The sequence below is a fragment of the Rhagoletis zephyria genome, unplaced genomic scaffold (assembly GCF_001687245.7).
Source record: "Rhagoletis zephyria isolate East Lansing unplaced genomic scaffold, Rhagoletis_zephyria_1.1 Rzeph_scaffold_00268, whole genome shotgun sequence".
NCBI lineage: Eukaryota > Metazoa > Arthropoda > Insecta > Diptera > Tephritidae > Rhagoletis > Rhagoletis zephyria.
Window position 1 is genome coordinate 51,413 of NW_016157352.1, and position 9,715 is coordinate 61,127.

The 9,715-nt window shown below is 37.4% G+C and overlaps 1 long non-coding RNA gene across 1 annotated transcript; it reads left to right on the forward strand.

Moving 5' to 3' along the window:
* The first annotated feature begins 2,422 nt into the window (after positions 1-2,422).
* Positions 2,423-6,109, forward strand: LOC108358532 (uncharacterized). Its single transcript, XR_001846791.1, has 2 exons — positions 2,423-2,772; positions 6,059-6,109. It is a non-coding gene; the product is annotated as an uncharacterized LOC108358532 (long non-coding RNA).
* The last annotated feature ends 3,606 nt before the right edge of the window (positions 6,110-9,715 follow it).

Consider the following 9,715-nt stretch of genomic DNA (forward strand, 5'->3'; position numbering starts at 1 on the left):
TGCCTTGGTGAGGGTAATCTCGGCTTCTGATGGTCACGTTCTGCCGGGCGCTTAAAGATGATTGTGGGCTCTTCACCTACACTCCTCACAATTCTTTTGTTTTCGCCTCGCGACTTTTTACGACGCGTTTACTGTGTTTTTTTTTATAAATGTTTTTTTGTTTCAATAAAAAAAATTTTTGCACTTTACAGCACAAAATGCTGCAAAAAAAGGCAAAGGCTCAACTAGCGCGCACTGTACGAACGTTGTAATGACACCGGCAGTTATTTTCTTACGGAACTCAGCCGACCCCCTTTTATATGCTATTTGTCAGGCCCCGTGTCTTCTAAACACCGTTTTTTCCGCTTTCTTCATTGTTCACGATCCGGCAAATCGTGGTATCGCGCACCCTATTGCTACCCTCTCCTCGAGATTTTCCCCAAACTCTCCAAACTACACCTTTAGTCTGGCAATATCTGCCCATCAAAAGCTTCATAATTTCCATTTTTGGCACTTCTGCTTTGTTTGACGTTTCTTCATGAGAACATATATAAAATCAGGGCTGGGTAAGTACATAAAACATGGTATTTCGATTTTAATGATTTATTATCGGCATTAACTCTTTCAGGCGGCCCAGGGATAGCTGTTGTGATATATAGGCAAACGCCCAACGTGGGGAACACCCATACCCTGAAAGCCAAAAACCACATGATCAAGTGTAAATCGTAGCGGTATAGCTGCGCTTGATTGTGTTGGCTTAGCAAATGAAAAAGTGGGAAAAAAGCAACGATAATTTACAAGGCTAACTTAGCACAATGCATGGGCAACTGGCTGAGTCAGTGGGATCGTCGGTTCGAATCCTACTGAAAGAAGTCTGATGAGGAAATGTGGTGATTCCCGAAATAGCTATCACTTCTACCATTTTTTCAAATTATTGTTGCTTTTCCACAATGAGTTTTTCATTAAAAACGGCCTCGAGCTCAATAAATATTGTTGAATATGAATCTTACCCACCATGCAAAACATGAGAAATAGGCAACAATCGTCAATGGCAACAAATTGGCGACTCACCGATTTATTGCTGTGGTGACAAATCGGCAACATCACTTCATTCATGTCAATTTTGAATAAAAAAGTTCTCAAAAATTCCGAAACTTATGAATATGGCGTCAATAGTATTGGCCAAAAGCATCTAAATTATGCCCAAGGACAAGATTGAAAAAATATGAAGCCTCACAGCGAGAAAATGAATTAATTCCGATTGTAAGTTGCAATTTGGTATACAAAAAAATAAATGAAGTATTAAAAAGAATAAAATTATTCCAAATATCGCCTGAAGCGATAAGAAAAGGACTTATTCAGGTAATAAGAAAACGACTCGCCCAGGCGAGTTGCCTTCGGCGGACGTTTTAAAGTGACCGGTAATAGGAAATCGATTCGATGGAAATATTACCGGCAATAAATTTGTTTCCGAGGGCGACACATTTTCTTATTGCTGGCAACACAAATTGTTTGGTGGGTAAAATCATGATAAAAACATAGCAAGGTATAACCGTTCTCTCAATTTGTCGGCCATGTTTTTTTTTGAAGTTTGCCAACATTTTAAAATCATATAAAAGTGAAAATAAAAAATTGAAATTGTTCGAAATTGTTGTTGCTTGAGATTGAAAATGAAAATGTGTGTGTGAGTTTGTGAGTAAATTTAAAAATTAAATTGTTTGGAAACGTCAAGAATCTTAAAAGTGACTCTCAGCGGTTCTACCTTACTATATTTTTATCATGCTTAAAATGTCAAATGCTACAGTCACATGGTGAAATTATACCAGTAGTGCTATTCTCTAACTTTTCTACTAGAATCGTTGCCCGCCCAGATCAGCAAGTCTATCAACCGTTGTCGTCAAGGTCAACTAACGGGAGACCCAAGAAGCTTGCAGCCCCTATAGGGTCCGTCCATAGGAACAGAGGCGTAAGTTGAGTGAAGTTTAGTCGGCATGCGAAGAGACGCACTCATTGGGCACATCTGCATCCAGTCTGCTCAGGTACGAGTTCAACGTGCTGCAGTAGTCAGAGCGAAGTTGGGCTATTGTTGTCAGAGTCTCCCGAGGCAGACGAACCTCTGTCTCGTCCATTTCAGGTGGTTGTGTGCCCAGAACGGCATTCACAGGGATGGAGTTCACGTAACTTGAGGCCGCATTCGCTACCGAGCTGCCAAACCGTACGGTCGCATTTCTATTGTGTGTGCATTTTACTCGCGAAATAACTACTCGCTACTTTCTGTACGCGCTTCTTAACCTCAATTTGTATTTTGAACATTATATTTTTCCACGTTTTTAAATTACCCACGTTCCACGTTAAATTTACTACCGAATTTGATAAAAACGTAATAGTATATCGCAATCCCCCTGGGGCCGATAGATTGGGGGATAATAGGTATGCCCTATTATCTCCACCTCCGAAAAACAAAAGAAAAAAGCCAGAAAGCTCACCACTCGACTTATTCCAGGAATTACCAATAGCAAAGAAGGATGATCCCAAGTATCTCACAATCAAATCAAAGGATGACAAAAAAACTATCGCATCCACCTCTTGCTTCGCAGTATATAAAGGTATTCAATCCATTAGCAAAGACGTTAACAAGATCACATCTCTTCGAGATGGCAGCCTACTACTGCTGGTCAAAAACCAAAAAATTGCTGACAAATTTCTTTCAACAAAAAATCTTCCTGGTGCTGGTGCTGTTGAAATTTCGCTTCATAGCACTCTTAATACCGTGAAGGGTACGATTTACGCTCCGTTAATCTGCCAACTTGATGATGAGGAAGGTGTCACTGCCGTACATAAATTTACAAAATTAATGAACGGCTCTCGCGTGCCTACTGGCGCCTTACTATTAACTTTTGATAAGTACACTTTGCCTAGTCGTACTGAAGTTGCCTGGCGAACCCTGGATATCCGACCCTACTATCCTAATCCAATGCGCTACAAGAATTGTCAGCTGTTAGGACGTACCGCAAAGCGCTGTAACAATACCCCATCTTGCGTCATCTGCAATCTTCCCCCAAACCACTCCCCTCCAACTGAATGTTCTAGAATTAAATGTGCAAATTGCGATGTTGAACATTCCTTCTTCGTCAAACTCCTGTCCAAAATTTGTCCAGTCTAAAGAGATACTTAAAATTAAAACTTATTGTGGAAAAGCAACAATAATTTGAAAAAATGGTAGAAGTGATAGCTATTTCGGAAATCACCACATTTCCTCATCAGTCTTCTTTCAGTAGGATTCGAACCGACGATCCCACTGACTCAGCCAGTTGCCTATGCACCGTGCTAAGTACGCCTTGTAAATTATCGTTTGCTTTTGCCCACTATTTTCATTTTTGTTATGCCAACACAATCAAGCGCAGCTATTCCACTGCAATTCACTTGATCATGTGGTTGTTGGTATTGTTGGTTTTTGCTAATAATTATTTTTTTAGAATGTTTAACTTTTAGGTGTGCTCGTCCTTAAGTTATTTGTTTTTTGTTATTTTTTTGGCCTTTTAACAATTATATTCAACAATTTTTATTGAGCCCGAGGCCGTTTTTTTAAAGAAAATTTATTGTGGAAAAGCAACAATAATTTGAAAAAATGGTAGAAGTGATAGCTATTTCGGAAATCAGATTTCCTCATCAGACTTCTTTCTTTTCTTTAAAAAACGGCCTCGAGCTCATTAAAAATGTTGTTGGTTATAATTGTTAAAAGGCCAACAAAATAACAAAAAACAAATAAAATTAAAACTGTTTGCAAATGCTCAATGCGCGAAGCCATAAATTCTTATAAGTCACAAATTCCAACTACTCCTACACCATTTTCTTTTGCCAATGTTACTGCTTCCAACAACAATGCCACTTACTCAGAAAACCCACAACAACAACTAACAACAAACAAAGAAAAAATGTCAAAGTCAAATTAGTCAAATCTCAACAATAAAGCTACAACATCAAATCATAATAACACCTCATCTAATACCAACAGCAATTCAATCCATAAAGACTGCCCTGATACCCCATCTCCGTCAGTATCCCCCCTAAATAATTATCTTTCCCCTCCCTTCTCACCCTTCTCCACAATCACATCTCCTACCATTAAGACCCCTCCCCTTGTACTCCTGCACCATCCACCCCTCCTTCCCATAACCAATTGCCCATGGAAATATAATTCCCAATATTTATTGTTCAAATTATATAATCATATTCATACATGTAATGTACTTTAACTACCTTTTATTTTTCTTTTAATACTTCGATATGTTGACTGTTATTCAATGGAATATTAATGGTTATATTAATAATTATCATGAACTTGAAATATTAATTAAAACACATAATCCCTCAGTTATATTATTNTTTTAATACTTCAATATGTTGACGGTTATTCAATGGAATATTAATGGTTATATTAATAATTATCATGAACTTGAAATATTAATTAAAACACATAATCCCTCAGTTATATTATTAAACGAAACACACATTAAAAACAATATATCAGCTCATACTCCAATAGCCTATATCGGCCATTTTTATAATCTTCCATCCAACACATCAAGCAAACAAGGTATTGCTATCCTGATTAGAAGAAACATACCACATAAGATGCTTCCAATATCTTCTTCGAATATCTCTTCCATTTCCATAGAGACCTCCTCCCCCATCAAAATCATATTAATCTGTGCCTATTCTCCTCCACAACAAACATTTACCTCAGCAGACTTTTTTAACCTTCTCCCTTCTTGCTCTACTCCCTTCTTACTAGCTGGTGACTTCAATGCCTGGTGTCCTCTTTGGGGTTCGGCCTCAACTAACTCCAAAGGCCGCCTAATTGAAGATGCTATACTTAGCTCTGACTGTGTTGTCCTTAATGACGGATCCCCTACCCACTTCTCCACCCATTCCACCTTCACACACATTGACCTTACCCTTTGCTACTCCTCCCTCTCCCCTAAAGTTGATTGGCATTAGGGGTATTCTCTGAGTCTTGCAAAGCCCTTGCACGGTGCACGGATTGCACGGTTTGCAAAGCTGTCCCATACGAAAACCGGTTTTAACCGTGCAATCCGTGCAATCTGTGCACCATGCAAGGGCTTTGCAAGACTCAGAGAATACCCCTATTGTTTAAACGATCTGCATGGTAGCTATCATTTTCCTATCAAAACTAAAATCTCCTCTCATAATTCAAATTTTTTCAAACCCAGAATATTTTTTAAAACTGATTCGGCTGATTGGTCCAAATTTCAAGATTTTTGTTTACGTTACTCCGATACTGTTCCTTCTTCAATTAATATTAATCAGGAAACTTCGAGAATTCAAAAAATAATAAGATCCGCAGCCAACCAATCTATACCACAAACCTCTCCTAAACCCCGCAATCCCAATCCTCCTTGGTGGGACAATGAATTATCTTCGCTTAGACTGTATAAGCAACAAACATGGCATCAATTCAAGCATAATCGCTCGTCATCAAATCTTGTAGCTTATAAAAAAGCGAATGCTATTTTTAGAAGAAAGGCCAAACAAGCTAAAATTAAAGCCTTCCAGTCATTTACCAACAGCATTAATTCCTCTTCAGATTCTAAACTAATTTGGGCAAACATAAAAAGACTATCTGGCAACCTATCTTTCTCTCCTATTCTCTCGCTCAACTCCTGACAAGGCAATCTACTCTATCCATAGGATATAGCTTTAGAATTCGCTAATTATTTTTCTAAAAATTCTTCAGACTCTAATTTCTCATCTGAATACTCATCTAACAAACACTCTTTACTCTCCTACAATTTCTTACCTTCTTCCTTATCACCTTCAGCCAAACACCTTGACTCAGATCTAACTTTACTTGAACTCCAACTTGCTCTATCTGTTATCAAAGATAAAACTCCTGGCTTAGATAAAATTTATTATCCCATTATCAAACATCTCCCTCCTCTTCTACTTTCCCGCCTCATCAACCACTACAACAACATTTTTCGAACTGGTATCCCTCAAGTCTGGAAAACCAGTGCAATCAATCCCATTTTAAAACCTGGCAAACCTCCTTGTGAAGTTACCAGCTATCGTCCGATTTCCCTTTTACCCTGCCTAGGAAAACTTTTAGTAAAAAATATTGCAACTAGACTCTCTTTGTTTCTTCAATTCAATAAGCTTATTCATTGTAATCAGGTTGCATTCAAAAAGGTCAAAGTACTATTGACGCCCTTTTAAATCTTGACCATTTCATATGTAATGCCTTGTCCAATAAAAATCATGTCTCACTTCTTTCGCTTGATTTCGAAAAGGCGTTTGATCGTGTTGGCATACACGTAGTTTTAAGGCAGTTAGTAAAATGGAAAGTAGGAACCCGTATATTTAATTTTGTTAAATCTTTTCTTTCTAAACGCAAATTCACAGTTCATATTTCAGGCACTTCTTCCCCCACTCTTCCCTTATATAACGGCACCCCTCAGGGTTCACCGCTATCGGTTATTTTGTTCACCATAGCATTCGATGAAATTAGTTCTACCCTTTCCAATTTCCCCATTATACTTTATGCTGATGACCTTCTCCTATTCTCAAAATCTTCTGATCTATCTTCTATATCCTCTACTTTTAAGGAAATTCTTTCNCTATCGGTTATTTTGTTCACCATAGCATTCGATGAAATTAGTTCTACCCTTTCCAATTTCCCCATTATACTTTATGCTGATGACCTTCTCCTATTCTCAAAATCTTCTGATCTATCTTCTATATCCTCTACTTTTAAGGAAATTCTTTCCCAATTATCCTTGTGGTCACGTTCGTCAGGCGCCTCAATATCGTACTCCAAGTCTAAAATGCTTCACATTTGTAGAAAACATAATTGTCATTTCCCAGAAATCTCATTTAACAATGTAAATATTTCATGTTCTCCTACACTTAAGTTTCTTGGAATAATTCTAGATAATAAGTATGTATTTAAACAACATTGTCAGTATATTAGAAATAGAATTATTAAAAATACCAATATTGTTAAGTACCTATCATGTAAGCGGTCGTTCATTGGCCCAGCACTGCTCATTAATGTTGTCAAAGCACTCGTACTCTCCGTCATCAATTACGCCTTAGAAATCTATGGACATCATTCTAAAAACCATCTTAAATTGCTTGCTGCCCCGTACCATTCATCTGTAAGGAGATCGCTCCGAGCATTCCCAACGTCACCTATTAAAAATATATTAGCGGAATCTGGACTTCCCTTTCTAAGAGACAATATGGAAGATTGCACCAGCAAACTATACCCTAGGACCATCCTTAGTTCCAAGGAATCACTACAAAATGCATTGTTTTCATTATCATCTCGTATTCGACCTCCAAAAATTGAGTCAGCTTTATACAAATCTGTCATTTTTGCCAAAAAGAATAACCTTCCGTTAAATCCTCCTAAACTGCGTAAACTTTGTCATCCACCTTGGTTGATCCCGAAAAACTCATTCATCGACAAACTAGTTTGCCTACCGAAAATATCCACACCATATGCGATCTATATCTCGGAGTTCCGTGAAGTAATGTATTCACTAAAGCATAATAATTGGAGATCTATTTTCACGGACGGATCGAAAAATACCCAAACCTCTTTTGCCGTCGTTAGCGAGAAAGTAAAGCCAATTTCCTATGGACTACTTTTTCCATTTTGCTCAATTTTTATTGCTGAAGCCACCGCTATTTTCCACGCAGTTCTACACGCCGCGAAAAATTCAGGGAAATATGTTATATGTACTGACAGTTTATCATGTTTTCAAGCTATACAAAATTGCAATAACCTCACGAATGTCATCAAATCTATTAGAGAATATCTTATTTTATATGCAAAGAAGATTAAATTAATGTGGGTCCCAAAACACACTAGCTTAACATGAAATAATTACGCTGTTAAATTAGCTATGGATGCATCTAACATGCCCACAATAACATTCAGTTTCTTTACAAAATCTGATATATATCGACTCATCAACCAAAATAGACACTCCAAATTGGCCCTTGACTAGAGTACTTATAATCATCAATATTCAAGAGTGAACACAGCCAGGATCAAACCAGATTACCCATCAACAATACCTACAAATTTACTCACACGTATGTAAGATACGTCTTCGGATTGGGCACACGATAGTGACGCATGCTCACCTCCTTGGAAGAAATAGAACCAACAATTTTAATACAGAACCGATTTCTCTTCTTTCGAATATAACTGAGGAAAATATAAGAATCATATATCAATTTTTAAAAGAATGTGACCTACTGAGACGAATTTAAAAACAACATTTTTTATTCAGCGGACAGCTGATAGCCTCTGATGCTAGCGCTGCATGATTAGGTTGTACATGTGTTAATAATATTGTATAAGCTTTAATAAATAAAAAAAAAATAAAAAAAAACTTGAGGCCGACTCTCTGTGAATGCCGAGAAGACCGGGTACCCGGGCAGTATAGTAATTACCCGAGTACCCGGGCAGTATAGTAATTACCCTGGTACCCGGGCTCCCGAAAAAATGTGGGAGGGTAAAATTTTAGCGCATTTACGTTAATAGATATATCGCAAACGAGCGTACATAGGAAATCTATCTATATATCGGCATCTAAAGGATCTATATATCGGCATCTAAAGGTAGTAGCAGTAACTTTACGATTGTAGAACTATTATTTGGCACTGCTTTTATAACATCTTTGACATTTGGAAGTACAATGGTGAAGGCGAAAGAGAATAACAAGTATGTATGTATATAATTAAAATTCGACTAAAGCCGAATATTACAAGTAGATACTCATGTGTATCAGGTGCAGCCATTTTCAGAAGCTTTCTGTAAAGTGGTTGAGTTTGTTTCTATCTTCTGTGTTACTTAGTAGCTTACGCGAGCTTTTCAAAATGCTTATTTCCTATATTCTTATTAGAAGTGAACAGGCGGGAATGGGAAGATATCTCTTCGCTAAAGACACAACTGCGGGGAACCTTTTTCCCTGCCAGACCATATAAAATGTACAAAAAAACTTTTTGAGCCTCAGACTCAAAATTTAATAATATTTATAGGAGGACCTGGACTGATTCCCAACATGACCAACTTTTAAAGTTTTAAAAGCGGGCATTAACATAATGGGCAAACGCCAATCTATTATTATTAATAAGTACTTGCAAACTTTCTGTAAACAGCCAGACCCATCCGGTGGGTCAAGGGAGCTAGTATTCACATTATTAGGTCCATTCAATAACTTTCCCAGTAAGTACTTGCAGCGAGAGCGAAAAGGAAAAATACAGAGTAAAATTGAGAGCAAGAGAAAATTTGCAGAAAAAGTTATTGAACGCAAGACTAGTAAAAACTTGCGACTCAAGCCATTTTGACACTTTCTGACGGTTAAGTTTAGGCGCGCAATTTTCTTTGTAATTGGAATTAGTTCCCTTCGTCTTAAAAACAAAAAAATATACAAAAGATTTAAATTTTTCATCCATATTTTCAGTTCACTAACTATGTTTCATCAAATCATCCTCTTAAACAGTTTGTTTACATTTCAATATGAAACATAACCTTACTTTTTGACTCCTTCCAATTTCTGCTAGTCAAATTTTTACTTGCAACAATTTGCAGCTCTCTCGGGTTGTTACGCTCTCGAATCCGCTCTCTCTTGCAAATATTTTGGGTTATTGAATGCATTTCCAGTAAAAACTTGCTAGTACTAGTAATAATTCGTAATTT